This window comes from Coffea arabica, chromosome 9c (assembly GCF_036785885.1).
Source record: "Coffea arabica cultivar ET-39 chromosome 9c, Coffea Arabica ET-39 HiFi, whole genome shotgun sequence".
Lineage (NCBI taxonomy): Eukaryota > Viridiplantae > Streptophyta > Magnoliopsida > Gentianales > Rubiaceae > Coffea > Coffea arabica.
Window position 1 is genome coordinate 13,275,591 of NC_092326.1, and position 20,536 is coordinate 13,296,126.

Consider the following 20,536-nt stretch of genomic DNA (forward strand, 5'->3'; position numbering starts at 1 on the left):
TAGCACGCTAGTTCTTCCTTCTAATCCAAGGGAAATCAAAGTCGTAAAGTTAGGAGTCCTTCCCGTGCCCGACTTGATGCATCCCCTTAGGGTCATACACTTGCATTCTTTTTTATATCACCTCTTCACCTTTTAACCACATTTTCTCATTTTTCTCAATCCACACTTTCTCAACATCTTTTTATCACTTATTTATTTCTCACCTCACAAATGGCACTCAAAATTACACTTATACGTATCTACTATTCTATTTTTCATCCATTTACACACAAACACCTTTATTTTATCACATTTACACATTTGCACTTACCTTTTTTTTACATTTTGCATCCTTCATACATTTTCACACTCGCACATATTTGAGTCTTCATTTGCATTTTCCTATGACCTCTATGAGATTCTTCCTATTGGCCATCACAAACCCATGTGATTGGGACCAAAAATTACATAAGAGACATTTAGATTTAGGTTTGCATTTTCCTTTCCGTTTCGCATTCATCTAGTCATATCTAACATGCGATACATACCTTGGGTAGAAAATTAGGAAACGTGGGGCTAAGTCACGCAACTAGCTTTGGCTAGGGTAAGGGAGTGCCTTAGGCTCCGCCTTTGCCTTCTCCCTTACCAAACGTGACCCCCGATCCCTTTCTTTGGTTACGTAGATCTAAAAGTTTTCAAAAAGGGTTTGTTTACTTTTTCATTCAAAAACAAAAATCATTTTTGGGTGACTTGGTACACCCTAACTCTATACCAAGTGGCGACTCCATTTTTCATACATAAAACCCTTTTGAACTTTACTTGACCGAAACCGTCGCATTTTACAATCCCACGGTCTTTGCTTTCACTTCTACACACGTTCACACACACTACGAACACTACTTTCACTATTATCAAAAAGTGGGGTGCGACATGAGGAATGTAGTGAACGACTGAGTCCCGGCGAGAGTTGGGCAGGCGACCCGCCGAACCCTCTGGTTCGCCTTAGGGGGAGGTGGGGCCGTCACACAGATACCTTTTCTCCTTCACAAAAACACCCCAAAATAAAATCAGTCACATTGATTGATAAATTCCAAATTGGGGCAGTCTTGGCTTGAAAAATGTCCTCTGTGTCTAATTATATTCAATTTACATCTCAGTGAAAGCAAAATTGTGCATTATCCTTGTTTGTTTTGAAAATTTGGAATGATACTTCAAGCGTTCGTTTCTCTACCCATACAGATTTTATCATTTGCTCTCCCATTTGAGCCTTTGAAAGAATAATTTCGTTTCAAATAAGCGCCTTGATGATTACTACCCTACATTGGAAAATTTTCAAATAGCAAAAGGGAATGGATTTTTCAGTGAGCAATTCGTTACTTTGGTTGTCATGAAGCGTAAGAATGATGCTTTGGCCATCGTTTCTACAACCTAAACACTGTTTTACCCCTTGCATCCTCATTTTAGCTAAAATCGGTGGTTCTTTTCACAAGGCACTTACGATCGCACCCTATATTGGGGAAGGAGATTGGAGAATTTTCCAAAAGAAAAAGAAAAGAAAAATTGCTAAAATTAAAGGAAAAGAAAAAAAAATTTATTATTTATTTATTTATTATTTTATTCCTGTGCACCGTTTTCTTGTATTTTCTTTATTATATTACTTTTATTAACATTTTATCAGTAAATATAGTTTTTAAATCATTTTTCTAGTATAAGGTAGTTCGTGAGAAATTTGGAACGTATTTTGGACGTGGGACCCGCTAGTGCATTTAGTGAGAGAAATTCGACCAATTCGGTTAAATTGTTCATAAAGGGATTTCATTACTAGGTGTTAGGAGATGATTAGAGGTTACCTAGATGGATTAACTCTGGAGGGACAAGAGGATAACACTAAACAAAACAAGGTGCCACGTGTCCAAATGTGGTTGGACCAAGCTTACCTAACTTTGCCTAACTTTCTTTGTCATTACATAAAAGTCCAAATTTGACCAAAACCTCTTCATTCTTCACCTCCTCATAGCCGAACCTCTCCAGCCAAGAAGGAAAAACATTCTTCAACCTTTCATCTCCAAATCCTTGCTCAATCTTGAAAATCAACCGATTGTTTCTTGAATTAGTCCGTAGAATCATCTTGCTAGGAGGGTTTGAAGACCTTGGTGGTGTTGTTTTGGAAGAAAACTCTCTAAGCTTCAACCTTTCTTGAAGAACTAAGGTATATTGCTTGGAACTCATCTTTTGTTTCTAATTTTGGCCAAGTGGTGCCTTATAGTAGCTATATACGTGATTGTACGGAAGATTTGGTGGATTGGAGTGAAGTTTCCTAATTTTCTGATTTTTCTTGGAATTTTTCTGGTTTCATATGATGGATATGATTGGGTTTGATTTGGTGGTTCCAAATGGTGTTTTATAGCTCACTTGTGCGTTAATTGTAGTTAATTGCGGAAAATTGCCGCTTATGCGGAAAATTTCAGATTTAGGGTTTCAATTGGGGCTTTGCTATGGTTGATTGTTGAGCTTCTAATTGGCTAGTATTGAGGGGTATTGTGACCCTAATGAAGTATATTGAATGCCTTATGAAGTGTTTGGGTGCTTGTGGTTGTGTTGGATGGTTTTTATTGGTGTCTTGTAGGTTGGAAAAGCTGAAATTTTAGGGGAAATGCTGTCCGAGTGTCTAGGGCATTGGATCCTTGTGAGTTGGGTTGAGATTGACTAGAAATGAATAATTTTAGGGTTGTTTCTACTTTTAACCCTAAATATTATGTATTTTTCATTTCCAAGCTATATTTGGGTTTTACCTTAATAGTTCCTATTAAAAGGTATTCGACTCGTGTTTGAGTCTTAATTGTACTTTCTTGATTATTATAGGGCGTGCCGGTGATCCGAGGCTCACGTCGGGCGAAAACTTGTGAAATTACTTTGTTTGACTTGGTGAGTGTACTACTCACATATTTGTTATTCCGTGGCTTTCTTGTACTTGAATTCTGTGTTTTGGACTAGTTGTGATGATTGTTTGGACTAGGTGAGGCGAGGGTGTACTTTACCACTCTCGTACTCTCTGGCCTACTTGTTTGGTTATGATATAACTTGAATACTCTTGACTGTGTTTGATTTGGTGTCGCTTGGATGCCGATCCTTAATGTAACTCTGGATCTGTACTGTTTACTTTGAGCTCTACCTCATTGGAAGTCAATGGACTCGAGCCAGTAAGGACTTGGTCGGGGACATTTGACAAGCCATGGGAACTGTATTTGAGAATCTTTGGGTATGAGACCCTAGATTCCGGTTTACTCGAGTAATACCAATTCTGTACTGTGTGGTGTTCGGGCCCGGTAAGGGGAAAGTGAGGTGGACGGATAATTGGAGTAAAGAGGGGTCTACGGTCATGATTACCTGGTATACATTGACGGAGAGTCAATGAGATGAGATCAAGTATGGCAAAAGAGGAAAAGGGCTCCTGAGAGCCATCCGTATCCTTTTATTCCTTACACTTGGGTGTTATTGCTTTTACTTACTTGACGAACGTATTTGGACTGAATGCTCTTGAGTTTATGTGATCTTGGTATATGTACGTGATAGTACCTCATTGGGCGAAAGCTCACTCCGTTAAATTTTGTTTTCCTTACAGGGAATTATCTTTTGGACTTTTGACTGTGATGAGTAAGTTGAGTGGAGCTAGTCGAGAGATTTTGTATAGCTCCTCAATAGTTGGAACCTTTGTTGTACTTGGATTTAAATGCTTTCTTTTGGCTTGTAACCATACAAAAGTGGTTTGTAATAGGGTGTATTCCTATCCAATGGATTGTACTTGACTTGTATATACTCTTTTCAGTGATTGTTGGAAATTTCTTGTAATCAATGGGATCTTGGCGGATTGTGACGTGGCAGCCACTATTCGCTTTACGTTTTGCCTTTTGTTTTCCCGTTTCTCATTTATTGGGTTGATTAAGCGCGCCAATATTTTCCCGAACGACTTGAGTTAGTGTTTGACCGTTTTAGTAGTCCTGGCGAGAGCTGGGCAGGCAGTCCGCTAACTCCTTTGGTACGGCTTAGGGGAAGGTGGGGCTGTCACAAGTGGTATCAGAGCCTAGGCTAGAAATAACCTGGGCGAACTTGAAACCTGTTTCTTAGAACTTTTGGGATTGTGATTAGATGCTATTAAGTGTGAATATATTGTCTAAGCTATAAACCTTTGCTATCTTTGTAGGGTATGGCCGGTACTAGTGGAGCAGGTGGAGGCGAGCCACCTCAGAGGCGCCCACGGGTTGTCGACTACCAGGAGAGACCGGGAGGTCCGATCCGGCTATGGCATACCGCTAGCCGGACCCGCCGCTGTAGGCGTTGCCAGTTTTACTCCTACGCGGACCACGTGGTGGTGGCGGTACTTGCCGAGCGACAGAGGCTTAGATGTGACGCCGCCAGGGAGCGTACTGAGACCCTTAGGCTTAGGGGCATCATGCGGATGCAGGCCGATAGGATCGGAGAGCTCCGGGGGGACGTGGCCATGGAGCAGGAGAGGACGGACGCTCTGAGAGAGCAGTTGCAGGCGGTTAACGACCGCCTTATTCGAGTAGTCCGGGAGGTGAGAGACCGATCCGGCGCGATTATCGATGAGTGTGGGGCGCTGATCCAGGAGGTGATTGGCGCCAATGCGCCAGGGGGAGCTCCAGGTGGCGGAGCTCCAGGTCAGGGAGGCGCCCCTAGCCCTAGCTCTAGCTCTGGGGGGGAGTCGGTTGGCTCCGTCGAGGACTAGATTAGGGTTTTGGGCCTAGTTTTGATCCCGTGTGAGGGATACCTAGGAAAAGCTTTTGGTTAGTTGTTTTGTACTTCTGAGACCTAGGTTGTACAGTGTATTTTGGCAGACCCTCTTTTGGCTTCACGGGAGTACTTTGTATATATTTGCTTGACTGCTTATGTATGACTGTTTGACACAGTTATGTGTTCCATGTATAAATGTGCTATGTGTATACGTGCCTTATGTGGTGTTTACTTTTAATTTTGTTCATGCTTATATGACTATATTGATATGCCTTTTGATATTAGTTTGTGCCTCGATTTTAGAGTGACCTAGAGAATGGAAGGCACTCGTAGTGGACGAGGCCGTGGCCGCGGGGTTAGGCAACCCACAACTGACGAGGGTATTAGGGATACCTCAACTGAACCAAACCCTGAACCTAGGGTTGACCCTAATGCCCAGATAGCCGCTGCTATGCAGCAAATGACTGACCTGTTAGCCCACGTAGTGCAACAGCAGGGCCAACCTCCTATCCAGCAACCTGGGAACCCTGGCCATGTAGTGGAAAGTGAAGATCGGGCCCTGGAGAGATTTCAGAAGTTCTCTCCGCCAAAATTTCTAGGCGGGCCAGATCCGGACGTGGCCGAAAAGTGGTTAGAGAAAATGATAGATATTTTTGCCGCCCTACACTACTCAGAGGAGAGACAGGTTACTTTCGCTGTCTTTCAATTGGAAGGAGCCGCGCGTTCTTGGTGGAATGTGATACGCATGAAATGGGACCGGGAACAAACCCCAAGAACATGGGTAAATTTTGTGAGGGACTTCAACGCAAAATACTTTCCCCCTCTAGTCCAAGAAAAAAGGGAGGACGAGTTTATTAGGCTCCGCCAAGGGACTCAATCAGTGGCTGAGTACGAGAGCCAGTTTACTCGTTTATCCAAGTTTGCCCCTGAACTCATTCTGACGGAGCAAAGGAGAGTTCGGCGTTTTACTCAGGGGCTCAATGTGGAAATTCAAAAGGATCTGGCGGTAGCCCAGATCCACACTTTTAGTGACGCCGTGGAGAAAGCTTTGCGAGTTGAAAATGCAAGGCTTCAAGTAAGGAACTTTCAGGTGAAAAAACGGGGGTTCTCTGCGAGTAGCTCGACCCAAGGGGATAAAGGGACCCCTCCCAAGTTTGGAAGAGGAGCCGGTGGAGGAAGGCAACCGGGAATGACGCGAGGGACTCCGCCAAGGGGTGGTCACAATGGACGGGGCCCGCAGAAGAGCACCTCACAAGGAAGTTCGGCCTCAGTTGCACGTGGACCTTGTGGATTTTGTGGAAAACCAAACCACACTGAGGACAACTGTTGGAGGAAGGAGAGAAGATGCTTGCGCTGCGGGAGTGCAGAGCATCAAATAGCTAACTGCCCAGTGTTACCTCGGGAGACGAGAGCAACCACTCAGTCGTCGAAGGCCAACTCGGGACAGTCCAAGGTAGAAGGGACAAAGCCAAAGGTGCCAGCTCGGGTTTACTCCCTTGAGCAACAACAAGTCCCTGATTCCTCTGGGGTTGTAGAAGGTACGATCCCTGTTTTCCATCGTCTAGCTAGGATTTTGATAGACCCTGGTGCTACCCATTCCTTTGTTAACCCCGATTTTATGTGCGGTATTGATATAAAACCCGTTAGCTTGCCTTATGACTTAGAGGTTAGTACTCCTACGGGGAACCAACATTTGATTACTGGTTTGATGTATGCGAATTGTGAAATATGGGTAGGAGAGAGAAAGCTTTTAGGGAATCTTATAAGTTTGGCCATTAAGGGGTACGACGTTATATTGGGTATGGACTGGCTAGCTAAGTACGATGCACAGCTCGATTGTAAGAGAAAGGTAGTGGAATTTCGTATACCGGGGGAGGCGACCTTAAGGCTAGATGTAAGAGGTAGTTTAGCCTCATCTGCATTGATTTCGGGTATTCGGGCCAGAAAATTTTTGTATAGAGGGGCCCAAGGGTTTCTAGCTTTTCTTATAAATACTCCCACTGATAAGCTGAGGGTTGAAGATGTGCCTATTGTAAGTGAATATCCGGATGTGTTTCCTGATGAATTAGTAACTTTACCTCCGGAGAGAGAGATAGAGTTTAAGATTGACCTATTGCCAGGAGCGTCACCTATCTCTAAGACCCCCTATCGAATGGCACCTGCTGAACTCAAGGAGCTGAAGTTGCAGTTGCAAGACCTGTTGGAGCGTGGGTTTATTCGTGAGAGTGGATCTCCTTGGGGGGCTCCGGTACTATTTGTTAAGAAGAAGGATGGAACGTTAAGACTGTGTATCGACTATCGGGGACTAAACAACATGACCATTAAGAACAAATACCCACTTCCCCACATCGATGAACTGTTCGACCAGCTACAAGGCGCAGTGGTCTTTTCAAAGTTAGATCTCCGACAGGGTTACTACCAGTTGCTAATTAAGCAAGAAGATGTACCCAAAACTGCTTTCAATTCTAGATATGGGCATTTTGAGTTTGCGGTCATGCCTTTCGGGTTGACCAATGCCCCTGCCGCCTTTATGGATTTGATGCATCGAGTTTTCAAACCCTACCTGGACCGATTCGTTGTCGTGTTCATTGACGACATTTTGGTCTATTCTAAAACCCGTGAGGAACATGAGCAACATTTGAAGTTAGTGTTACAAACCCTGAGAGATCATCAGCTATACGCCAAATTTAGTAAGTGTGAATTTTGGCTGGAGAAAATCTCTTTCTTAGGACATGTGATTTCAAAAGAAGGTATTACAGTAGACCCCGCGAAAGTAGAGGCGGTGGCTGAATGGAAGAGGCCAGAAAATCCCACTGAAATTCGCAGTTTCTTAGGGTTGGCTGGATACTATAGACGCTTTATTAAAGACTTTTCCAAATTGGCCGGTCCTTTAACAGACCTGACGAAGAAAAACGGTCGTTTTGTGTGGGATACTAGGTGTGAAACCAGTTTTCAGGAGTTGAAGCGAAGGTTAACCAGAGCTCCTGTTTTGGCCTTGCCTAATGGAAAGGACAGTTTCACAGTATATACCGATGCTTCGAAGGAAGGTTTGGGATGCGTGTTAATGCAAAACCAGAACGTGATTGCCTTTGCCTCTAGGAAACTAAAAACCCATGAACAAAACTACCCTACCCATGACTTGGAGTTAGCTGCTGTGGTCTTTGCTTTGAAGAAGTGGAGACACTATCTTTACGGGATTACCTTTGAGGTTTATTCAGACCATAAGAGTCTTAAGTACCTGTTCTCCCAAAAAGAGTTGAATATGCGGCAACGTCGGTGGATGGAACTCTTAGAGGATTATGACTGCACGATCAACTACCATCCTGGTAAGGCTAACGTAGTAGCGGACGCCCTAAGTCGGAAGGCTCAAGTAGCCGGGTTGATGGTCAAGGAGTGGGAGATGTTAGGAGCAGCTAGTGAGTGGAACCCTAGATTGGGATGTAAGAAAATAACTTTTGGGAATATTCGGGTAACCTCTACTATTCTTGATCGAATTAAAGAAGCCCAAGAGAAGGATCCGATGGTACAAAAGTGGAAGGAAAAAGTAGAAAAGGAAGCATTACCTGATTTCAATTTGGGTCCCGAAGGGATTTTAAGATATAAGAATCGAGTAGTGGTGGCCAATGATGAAAACCTGAAAAGAGAAATTTTGGAGGAAGCCCATCGATCAAAATACACGATCCATCCTGGTAGTAATAAGATGTACCATGATTTGCGACGGTTGTACTGGTGGGATAAAATGAAGAGGGAGATTGCTCAATATATCCAAACCTGTCTGATTTGCCAGCAAGTTAAGGCTGAACACCAAAAACCCTCTGGACTGTTACAACCTCTTGAGATACCTGAATGGAAGTGGGAAAATATCACGATGGACTTTGTTTCTGGATTGCCAAGAACTCAAAAAGGACATGATGCCGTTTGGGTGATCGTTGATCGGTTGACCAAATCGGCCCATTTCTTACCTGTGAATGTGAAAGATTCCCTGGATAAACTGGCTCGGTTGTACCTGAATGAAATTGTGAGGTTACATGGGGTTCCAGTGAGTATAGTTTCAGACCGAGATCCTCGTTTTGTATCAAGGTTTTGGCAAAAATTTCAGGAGCACTTAGGGACCAAAATTAACCTTAGTACAACTTATCACCCCCAGACGGATGGACAGTCGGAGCGAACAATTCAAACCCTCGAGGATATGTTACGAACGTGTATTCTAGATTTTGGGGGTAATTGGGGCCAACATATGACTTTAGTAGAGTTTGCCTATAATAATAGTTTCCATTCGTCCATTCAAATGGCACCATACGAAGCTCTCTACGGACGAAGGTGTCGTTCGCCCATTTATTGGGATGAAGTGGGGGAAAAGAAAGTTCTAGATCCAACAACCATTCCTTGGATGGAGGATGCGCAAGAAAAGGTTAAATTGATCCGTCAAAGACTCCAAACAGCTCAAAGCCGACAAAAGAGCTACGCAGATAACCGAAGGAAAGATTTGGAGTTCGAAGTTGGAGACCGTGTCTTCCTTAAGATCACGCCACTACGAAGTGTCACTGCGGGTAGAGGAAAGAAACTTCAACCACGGTTCGTGGGGCCATACAAAATTCTCCAACGAATTGGGAAAGTAGCGTACCGACTCGAGTTGCCGCCAAGTTTATCTCGGATTCATGACGTTTTCCATGTTTCAATGCTGAAAAAGTACTATCCTGATCCAACCCACGTTGTGCGACCAGAAGAGATTGAGTTAGATGAGGCACTCACCTACGAAGAGAGACCTGTACAAGTACTCGATCGAAGGATTAAGGAACTGAGGAATAAGCAAATCCCATTAGTGAAGGTTATGTGGAGGAATCATGGTTTAGAGGAGGCAACTTGGGAATTGGAGGAAGAGATGCAAAAGAAATACCCTGAGCTGTTTAGTAACCCAGGTGAGCAATTTCGAGGGCGAAATTTTTTTTAGGGGGAGAGGATGTGAGAACCCAGAAAAAAAAAAAAAATTTATTATTTATTTATTTATTATTTTATTCCTGTGCACCGTTTTCTTGTATTTTCTTTATTATATTACTTTTATTAACATTTTATCAGTAAATATAGTTTTTAAATCATTTTTCTAGTATAAGGTAGTTCGTGAGAAATTTGGAACGTATTTTGGACGTGGGACCCGCTAGTGCATTTAGTGAGAGAAATTCGACCAATTCGGTTAAATTGTTCATAAAGGGATTTCATTACTAGGTGTTAGGAGATGATTAGAGGTTACCTAGATGGATTAACTCTGGAGGGACAAGAGGATAACACTAAACAAAACAAGGTGCCACGTGTCCAAATGTGGTTGGACCAAGCTTACCTAACTTTGCCTAACTTTCTTTGTCATTACATAAAAGTCCAAATTTGACCAAAACCTCTTCATTCTTCACCTCCTCATAGCCGAACCTCTCCAGCCAAGAAGGAAAAACATTCTTCAACCTTTCATCTCCAAATCCTTGCTCAATCTTGAAAATCAACCGATTGTTTCTTGAATTAGTCCGTAGAATCATCTTGCTAGGAGGGTTTGAAGACCTTGGTGGTGTTGTTTTGGAAGAAAACTCTCTAAGCTTCAACCTTTCTTGAAGAACTAAGGTATATTGCTTGGAACTCATCTTTTGTTTCTAATTTTGGCCAAGTGGTGCCTTATAGTAGCTATATACGTGATTGTACGGAAGATTTGGTGGATTGGAGTGAAGTTTCCTAATTTTCTGATTTTTCTTGGAATTTTTCTGGTTTCATATGATGGATATGATTGGGTTTGATTTGGTGGTTCCAAATGGTGTTTTATAGCTCACTTGTGCGTTAATTGTAGTTAATTGCGGAAAATTGCCGCTTATGCGGAAAATTTCAGATTTAGGGTTTCAATTGGGGCTTTGCTATGGTTGATTGTTGAGCTTCTAATTGGCTAGTATTGAGGGGTATTGTGACCCTAATGAAGTATATTGAATGCCTTATGAAGTGTTTGGGTGCTTGTGGTTGTGTTGGATGGTTTTTATTGGTGTCTTGTAGGTTGGAAAAGCTGAAATTTTAGGGGAAATGCTGTCCGAGTGTCTAGGGCATTGGATCCTTGTGAGTTGGGTTGAGATTGACTAGAAATGAATAATTTTAGGGTTGTTTCTACTTTTAACCCTAAATATTATGTATTTTTCATTTCCAAGCTATATTTGGGTTTTACCTTAATAGTTCCTATTAAAAGGTATTCGACTCGTGTTTGAGTCTTAATTGTACTTTCTTGATTATTATAGGGCGTGCCGGTGATCCGAGGCTCACGTCGGGCGAAAACTTGTGAAATTACTTTGTTTGACTTGGTGAGTGTACTACTCACATATTTGTTATTCCGTGGCTTTCTTGTACTTGAATTCTGTGTTTTGGACTAGTTGTGATGATTGTTTGGACTAGGTGAGGCGAGGGTGTACTTTACCACTCTCGTACTCTCTGGCCTACTTGTTTGGTTATGATATAACTTGAATACTCTTGACTGTGTTTGATTTGGTGTCGCTTGGATGCCGATCCTTAATGTAACTCTGGATCTGTACTGTTTACTTTGAGCTCTACCTCATTGGAAGTCAATGGACTCGAGCCAGTAAGGACTTGGTCGGGGACATTTGACAAGCCATGGGAACTGTATTTGAGAATCTTTGGGTATGAGACCCTAGATTCCGGTTTACTCGAGTAATACCAATTCTGTACTGTGTGGTGTTCGGGCCCGGTAAGGGGAAAGTGAGGTGGACGGATAATTGGAGTAAAGAGGGGTCTACGGTCATGATTACCTGGTATACATTGACGGAGAGTCAATGAGATGAGATCAAGTATGGCAAAAGAGGAAAAGGGCTCCTGAGAGCCATCCGTATCCTTTTATTCCTTACACTTGGGTGTTATTGCTTTTACTTACTTGACGAACGTATTTGGACTGAATGCTCTTGAGTTTATGTGATCTTGGTATATGTACGTGATAGTACCTCATTGGGCGAAAGCTCACTCCGTTAAATTTTGTTTTCCTTACAGGGAATTATCTTTTGGACTTTTGACTGTGATGAGTAAGTTGAGTGGAGCTAGTCGAGAGATTTTGTATAGCTCCTCAATAGTTGGAACCTTTGTTGTACTTGGATTTAAATGCTTTCTTTTGGCTTGTAACCATACAAAAGTGGTTTGTAATAGGGTGTATTCCTATCCAATGGATTGTACTTGACTTGTATATACTCTTTTCAGTGATTGTTGGAAATTTCTTGTAATCAATGGGATCTTGGCGGATTGTGACGTGGCAGCCACTATTCGCTTTACGTTTTGCCTTTTGTTTTCCCGTTTCTCATTTATTGGGTTGATTAAGCGCGCCAATATTTTCCCGAACGACTTGAGTTAGTGTTTGACCGTTTTAGTAGTCCTGGCGAGAGCTGGGCAGGCAGTCCGCTAACTCCTTTGGTACGGCTTAGGGGAAGGTGAAATAACGCCCAACTTGATTGGTCCTGAAAGATGAGCCAACAAGAAGTGGTGACCCGCTACTCTAAGCACAGATGCTAAAAGTGAGGAAGAAATCTTCTGTAATTTGGTGTTATTCTGAGAGATTCATCATGAAATTTCTGCATAAGTTCAAACTCAACGTTCAAATTTCTTTTCGTTGTATATATAATTACTTTCTAAGTTTTGGAAAGTGCGATTTCTCTTGGTTCAAATAAATGGGGAATCATTTGAACAAATTTTTGCAATCAAATGGGCCCACACTGGGGCAAATTCTTTTATTTGTAAGATTTCGCAAAATAGGCCCACACTGGGGCAAATTTTTTATAGTCCATTTGAGGATTTCGTCAAAGAGTCAAGCAAGACTTTCAAATCAATCACACTGCTCTTTCCATGAGTAGTAAGTGCAATATTTTAAAATACAGTGCATGTTGTACTTTGGCAAGCCCCCTGTGCAGGTATCCATGGTTGAAATCGATGAAGAAGCGTAAGTCAGAATCTTACGAATTAAGGCCTCAAGGAGGAGCAACCATGCCATAATGCAAATTAATTGATCGGCTGCGTAATAATTGGTGAAAATTGGGCCAAATTATTTTCGAAAAGATTCTCAAAAATCAAACTTGAATTTAATTTCTTGTTCCTTGACAAATTTCAATTTCTTGTTGATGAAATCTCAGCGCCCGCCGTGCACCCTTCCATTCCCCATTCTTGACAACTACATTTAATTCACCGATTTCGCCACCGTTAGCATCAAGTCTATCTCACTAACATGTGCATTTTTATTCCACCACCGTTAGCATTGAGTCTATCTCACTAACGCGCGTGTTTTTATTCCACCACCGTTAGCATCGAGTTTATCTCACTAACGTGTGCTTTTTTATTCTACCACCGTTAGCATCGAGTCTATCTCACTAACGCGTGTGTTTTTATTCCATCACCGTTAGCATCGAGTCTATCTCACTAACGTGTGCGTTTTTATTCTACCATCGTTAGCATCGAATCTATCTCACTAACGTGTGCGTTTTTATTTCACCACCGTTAGCATCGAGTCTATCTCACTAACGCGTGTGTTTTTATTCCACCACCGTTAGCATCGAGTCTATCTCACTAACGTGTGCGTTTTTATTTCACCACCGTTAGAATCGAGTCTATCTCACTAACGTGTGCGTTTTTATTTCACCACCGTTAGCATCGAGTCTATCTCACTAACGTGTGCGTTTTATTTCACCACCGTTAGCATCGAGTCTATCTCACTAACGTGTGCATTTTTATTCAACCGCCGTTAGCATCGAGTCTATCTCACTAACGTGTGTGTTGTTTTTAGTTTATCTCCATTAGCATTGGGTCAGTCCCACTAGCGTGCATTTCATCTTTATTGCCACCAAACATGGGTCAGTCCCACTAGTGTGCATTCCATTTTTAAGTTTTATTCGGGTCAGTCCCATGATTTTAAATTTTATTCGGGTCAGTCCCATGATTTTAAGTTTTATTCGGGCCAGTCCCATGATTTTAAGTTTTATGCGGGTCAGTCCCATGATTTTAAATTTTGTTCGGGTCAGTTCCATGATTTTAAGTTTTATTCGGGCCAGTCCCATGATTTTAAGTTTTTTGCGGGTCAATCCCATGATTTTAAGTTTTATTCGGGCCAATCCCATGATTTTAAGTTTTATTCGGGTCAGTCCCATGATTTTAAATTTTATTCGGGTCAGTCCCATGATTTTAAATTTTGTTCGGGTCAGTCCCATGATTTAAATTTTGTTTGGGTCAGTCCTATTTTAAATTTCTGGTTCGGGCCAATCCCACATTTTAAATTTCTTGTCTGAGTCAGTCCCATTTTAAAATTTTGTCAAAGGGATCAATCCTCATTTCTAAAGCATTCATCATTCGAGACGTTTACAGCCGAAGAACACAGGTAGGTATTTGGTGTCTACTTCTTTGTCTCAAGTTTTTTCAAAACTCAGACAAAGAGGGGCAAACTGTAGACACCAAATTTTTAGTATGGTTTTATTTTCTATTATTTTTGTTTTTATGTTAGTTTTAATTATTTTTAGTCTTTTATTTTTTAAGTCATTTTAGCATAGGTTTTATTTCCTTTTACTAATCCAACACAGGAAAAATCTTAGCTTTTTGTTATATTTTTTGTTACTAGTTTTGTACATTTTATTTAAGTTTTATTTTGTATCATTTTAATTTAAAAAAAAGAGAAGAAAGAAAGAAAAAAAGAAAAAAAAGAGAAAGAAAAATTAGCATTTCATTTTTGTGTTTTTACGGCTAGTTTCGCTCATTTTATTCAATTTTACTTAAGTTATTATTTTTCTTTATATTTTATTTATTATTAATTAAATGAAATGAAAAAAAGGAAAAGAAAAAAGAAAAAAGGGAAAAGAAAAAGAAAAAGAGTTTCATGCAAGATGGCCATCGGATGGCCAAGGAAGAGGCATTGAGCTGGGGTGGTTTGTGACCATCCAGATGACGGTTAAGAGAGATGCGTGACAATATAAAAGGAAAAGAAAGGAACAACGGCAAAGGGGGGGAAGTCTGATGAAGAAAACTAAGGGCGGCTAGGATAAGGGACCTAAGAAAAGCTAGCTAAGAGAGGACAGCAGAGAGCAAAATGTGACGGCTGGGGGGTTGAGAGAATAGAGTGGTTGGCGGCTGAAGACATAACCGAGAGGGCTCTAGATAGAAGGCGGCGGCAGAGAGTAAAAAGATCAGGAGGGCTGCGAAAAGAAAAGGAAAATCGTGAGGAAGAGAATCTGAGAGAGTTTTGACGGCTGATTGAGAGAGAGCCGAGAGATAGAGAGAGCTAGAGAGGTGACGGTTGAGAAAAGGTGAGGGAAATAGAAAACTATGGAGAAAAGAGCAAGGAGTGGGCAGCTGAGAGAGGAGCGACTAGGGTTTTAGAAGAAAAAGAACGCAGCTTGGACTAGGGAAGAAAGAAACTAGAGGGAGGAAAAAGAGAGGTCCTGGCGGCTGGAGTTTGAGAGAGAATCAGAGGAGGGGGGTTGACGGCAGAAGCTTGAACATGTCTGGCGAGGGATAGGAAGAATGCCATGGGCAGCGAAGATTTGTGGGAGAAACGAAGCAAAGAGGCAACTGAGCAAGCTTCGGCCGAGAGAAAAGGCGAGAAGAAAGAAGAACGCTGAAAAACTTAAGCTTTCTCCAGATCAGGTTCTCCCTTTCTTTTTGATCTTGCCATTTTAGTTCCTTGTTCCTGTTTTAGTCCGCCACTTCTGTTTGTCTTTACAGCCTATTTTACGTTTCATTGTGTCTCTTTAGTGTGTAAGCATAGGATGTTGTTTTGCTGAACTTTGTTCTGTGTAGCCTTTGGGGAATGTTAAGCTACGGAAGCTGCAGAAAGTAGCAATGAAATTGTAGAAAAGCTTCTAACTTTTGATTGTTCTTTATTCAGATTTTTTTGGCATATATAGATCTAGATTTGGGTTTTGTTCGGACTTGGTTTTGGGGGGGGGGGCAGGCATGGCTGTCTTCTATAGAGTTGTATCATGGCTTCTTGCTTGAATTTATTGGCTGATGTTTGTGTTTGAATAAGCAAACCCAGAAAATGACATAAAACTTCGGGCAGTGTTTCTTTCTTGCTGTTTACTTGTGATAGTGTTTAGTGGTTCTTGTTTTTTTACCATTTTTGTTCTAAGTATCTTGTTTGTGTCAAGGTCCGAACTTTTGCATGTTTTCTTGAATGTTTGGTTTGGCATTTCAAAGCAAGAGTTAAAGATTTTTGCTGCAATTTTCGTTCTGCTGTTATGGAAAACCACTGCTGCACTTTGTGTTGCTAGCAATCACCAACCCAGATTTTTCTGACTCGATCTTGCAAACAAAAAGTGTAATATTTGGCTTGGTTGATGAGTGGAGGTGTGTCTTATGGTTGTTTATTTTAAAAGCTGATTGTTTATGGGGGATGTGTTCGGGTGGATAGTAAACTGGAGAAGACAGCAGGTTGTATTGCAGAAACTTCCACCGTAGCCTTGCATGAATAGATTGCAGAAAATTTATTTTTCCGTAGCTTGCATGGAATTGACATAGAAATCTTTCCCTATGCTGGTTTTCGTTGTCTTGTATGCAATGAGGCAAAGGGAGGGGCTTAGTGAGAACTTGGGTTTGGTTCTGGTTTGTTGCATGTGTGTTAAATTCTGCCATGCATGTAGTTGCTGAAATCTCAAAGTGTTCGAAAGTTGTAGGAACTGTCAAGGTTTGCATGCTCCTTTTGTCCGTCTTCTTGTGCTTGAATCTAAGGTTTTGTATTGCAAAGTGAGAGGATTAGTTGGCAGGTTTGTTGCTTGATTTAAAGGATTGGATGTTTGGTTGAAAGTTTTTTATCAAAGTTGTGCTTGAGGTGGAAGGTGGCGCACGAAAATGACCTGCGGCTGTGTTTTCTTAGTTACAGAATGTTTGTCGTTAGAAATGTTCTTGTTGCAGACAATGTTTCCGTAGCTTTGCATGGAAATTTGCATGGAAATTGATCCAAGAATTGCACTTTGGCCCCAAGTCTCCCTTTGTTGCACTGTGGCCCAATTATGTGTTGATTTCTTGCAATTAGGTCCTAGAGTATTTGCAACTTGAACCGTTACTTGACCCTTTCTTTGCTCTTGAACCTTTAGAGTTCCCAAAATGTTTTAATTGGGTTTGAGTGATTGATTAATGTTTGCAATTGGATCCTTGGTAGTTTTCTATTTTAAAAATTTGATTCATAGTTTACTTTTCTTGGAAATTATGAATCATTTGGTTTCATTTAAGTTGCAATTGGGAGGAATTTGGTGATTTTGTTTACACTTTATTATTTAAATTGGTGCCTTGACCCTTTATTGTTTTGAAGCCATTTTTCCTTCATTTGCTTACCATTGCGAGGGAGGTACACTCTATCCTTGATTTGGTGACTTTATTTGACCCTACGTGCGTATATGTGTCTTATGTGTGCAATTGCATGATTTTAAATGTTTATTTCATTTTTACCTTATTTATTTCTTTAATTGCTTAGTTTTCGCTTTGATTTTAGTTAAATTTTATCATTTGGGAGGCACTCGAATGCCCAAATTTGTAATAGTTAGGGATTTCATTGTTTTATTCCTTCCGTTTCCCCTCTTAGATTGTAGTAGGCTTCCCCCGAATGTAATAGTTAGGGCCTTAATTGCCTTATATGTTTTGCATGCTTAGGTGCTATGTGTTTAATCGCTTTCTTAGGTTTTGGCATCTAGATATGCATGCTTATGTGTTATATGAATTACGTGCTCACATGTCTACTTGCTTTAATTATGCACATTACTTATATGTGTGTATGATGGATGCAAATGCACGTAACCGTGGCTAGTCCAATGCTAGTCATGGTTGTCCCCTCGAGCTCTTGCAAGTCCAATGCTTGTGAGAGAGCGTAGATATGGGCTAGTCCAACGCTAGACCCTTAGGAGCCCTTCGCGCGTTAGATCATGATTGCATGATTGTGTCATCACTTCATCTCACGCATATCTTTGTTTTTTAGGGCTTTTTTCACCATATTGCATGACTATTTTCTTATATACATATACCCCTTCCCCCATATTCTCCCTTATATGTATATTACTCGTCCCTTTTGTATGAAACATGACATTAGACTTGCATTTCATATAGGCTTTAGAACTAGGTTAGTTCATTTGCTTGACTAGATTAGGGAAAACCCCTTGGATATGGGATATGGACGAGTTTGGCTTTTTTAGCCTTAGCACGTTCGTATTCCCTCTATTAAAGGGAAAATTGAGTCACGAACATTAGTCCCCCGTACCCGACATGATGCATTCCTTTAAGACATGTATATTTGTATAATCATTTTATCCCTTTTCTCTTCTTAGAGTCTCATATTTTTGCATTATTCGTGACCTCTCCAAAGGGTCATTATTGGGCATCACAATTAATGTGATTGGCACCATTCAAGCTTTGAAGAGAGATTTTGACCCCCTCAATACCTTCCTAGGTCTAGGGTTGCATTCATATAGCACGTCCAAATGTGATAATTTCTTTGGTTAAAATAAGAAAATCCTTGACTAAATCACGCAACTAGCCTTGGCTAGGTCGAAGGGGTGCCTTGGATTTTTATCCTTGCCTTCCCCTTCGTCAAATATGACTCCCAAACCTTTTCCTTTGATTTACGTAGATTTGGAGTCGTTTAAAAAGGATTTTCCATTTATTCTTTAAAATTTCATTTTAGATGACTTGGTACACCTTAACTCTATACCAAGTGGCGACTCCGATTTTGTTTTAAAAACCCTTTTTAAACTTTTACTTTGGGTCAAATCGTCGCATTTCAAGTCCCATTTAGACCCATGCTTTTTATTCATTTTTCGAATCAAAAATTCACTTTTTAAACTATTTATTTTTCTTACAAAAAATGGGGCGCGACATCTCTCCCACACCAATCCATTTGGTAACCTATAATTATCTTTTAACACCTGATAAACTAATCCCGGTATACAAAACTTAACCTAACTGACCGAATTTTACCGTAACTTTCTGCATTAGCGGGTCCCACGCCCGATATACACTCCTAAAAACTCATGAACTAACTTATACTAGAAAAATAATGTAAAAACCATATTTACCCATAAAAATTATTTAGAAAATTTTTGTAATAAAGAAAATATGGAAAAGTGTGCAATTAAACAAAATAAAACCTAGAGAATAAGAAAATTTACAGGTTCTCACACTCTCTCCCCCTTAAAAGAATTTCGCCTTCGAAATTTCTCACCTTGATTCACGAACAGGTCAGGGTATTTCTTTTGCATTTCTTCTTCCACCTCCTAGGTAGCCTCCTCTACCCCATGGTTTCTCCACAATATCTTCATCAAAGGATTTGTTTGTTTCTTAACTCTTTAACTTTTCGGTCAAGTAACTGTACAGGTTTCTCTTCATAAGTGAGCGATTCATCTATTTCGATTTCCTCTGGTTGTAAGATATGAGACGGGTCGGGATAGTACTTCTTAAGCATCGAAACGTGGAAGACGTCGTGAATTCTGGATAGACTGGACAGGAGTTCCAGGCAATACGCTACTTTACCAACCCTTTGGAGAATCTTGAAAGGTCCGACGAACCTCGGTTGCAATTTCTTTCCTCTACCCGCTGTGATGCTCCGTAATGGTGTGACCTTGAGGAAAACACGGTTTCCAACTTCGAACTCCAAGTCATTTCTTCGATTATCCGCGTAGCTCTTTTGTCGGTTTTGAGCTGTTTGGAGTCTTTGTCGTATCAACTTGATCTTTTCTCGTGCCTTCTCCATCCATGGAATAGCTGTTGGATCTAGGACCTTCCTCTCGTCGACTTCATTCCAGTAAATTGGTGACCAGCACTTCCTCCCATAAAGTGCCTCGTATGGAGCCATTTAAATTGACGAATGGTAACTGTTATTGTACGCAAACTCCACTAAGGTCATGTGTTGACCCCAATTACCTCCAAAATCTAGAATGTATGTCCTTAACATGTCCTCGAGAGTTTGGATTGTGCGCTCCGATTGTCCATCCGTCTGAGGGTGATAGGTGGTGCTTAAATTGAGTTTAGTCCCTAGAGTCTCTTGGAATTTCTGCCAAAACCTAGATACGAAGCGGGGGATCTCTGTCGGAGACGATACTCACAGGAACTACATGTAACCTTACGATCTCGTCCATGTACATCTGAGCCAATTTGTCCATGGAATACTTCATGTTCACCAGCAAGAAATTAGCCGATTTGGTTAATCGATCAACGATTACCCACACGGCATCGTGTTTTCGTTGCGTTCACGGCAACCCTGAAACGAAATCCATGGTGACGTTTTCCCACTTCTATTCGGGTATCTCAAGAGGTTGTAGTAAGCCCGATGGTTTTTAGTACTCCGCTTTAACTTGTTGGCAAACGAGACATTTCTGCACGTACAGAGCGATTTCCTTCTTCATATTGTCCCACCAATAGGCTCCTTTTAGGTCCTGATATCTTGCTACTACCCGGATGGATCGTATACTTGGACCAATGAGTTTCTTCTAAGATCTCCGTTTTTAACGTTTCATCTTTAAGCACCACCACTCGGTTTCGGTATTTTAGAATACCCTCAGGACTAAAGTTGAAGTCGGTTGATTCCCCTTTTTCCACCTTCTCTCCCCATTTTCGCACCATCGAATCCTCCTTTTGAGCTTCTTTAATCCGCTCTAGTAGGGTGGATGTTACCTTAATATTACCAAAAATCGCTTTATGACTCCCAAGGCAGGGTTTCCACTCGCAAACGGATTCTAACAAATCCCACTCTTTGATTATTAACCCTGCTACTTGAGCCTTGCGACTTAAGACATCGGCCACCACATTCGCTTTCCCCGGATGGTAG

The 20,536-nt window shown here is 41.2% G+C and overlaps 2 long non-coding RNA genes across 2 annotated transcripts; both read left to right on the forward strand.

The window, feature by feature from the left end:
* The first annotated feature begins 1,819 nt into the window (after positions 1–1,819).
* Positions 1,820–3,876, forward strand: LOC140014017 (uncharacterized). The gene is made up of 2 exons (XR_011820870.1): positions 1,820–2,188; positions 3,602–3,876. It is a non-coding gene; the product is annotated as an uncharacterized lncRNA (long non-coding RNA).
* A 6,093-nt stretch (positions 3,877–9,969) lies between these two features.
* On the forward strand, positions 9,970–12,026 carry LOC140014016 (uncharacterized). Its single transcript, XR_011820869.1, has 2 exons — positions 9,970–10,338; positions 11,752–12,026. It is a non-coding gene; the product is annotated as an uncharacterized lncRNA (long non-coding RNA).
* The last annotated feature ends 8,510 nt before the right edge of the window (positions 12,027–20,536 follow it).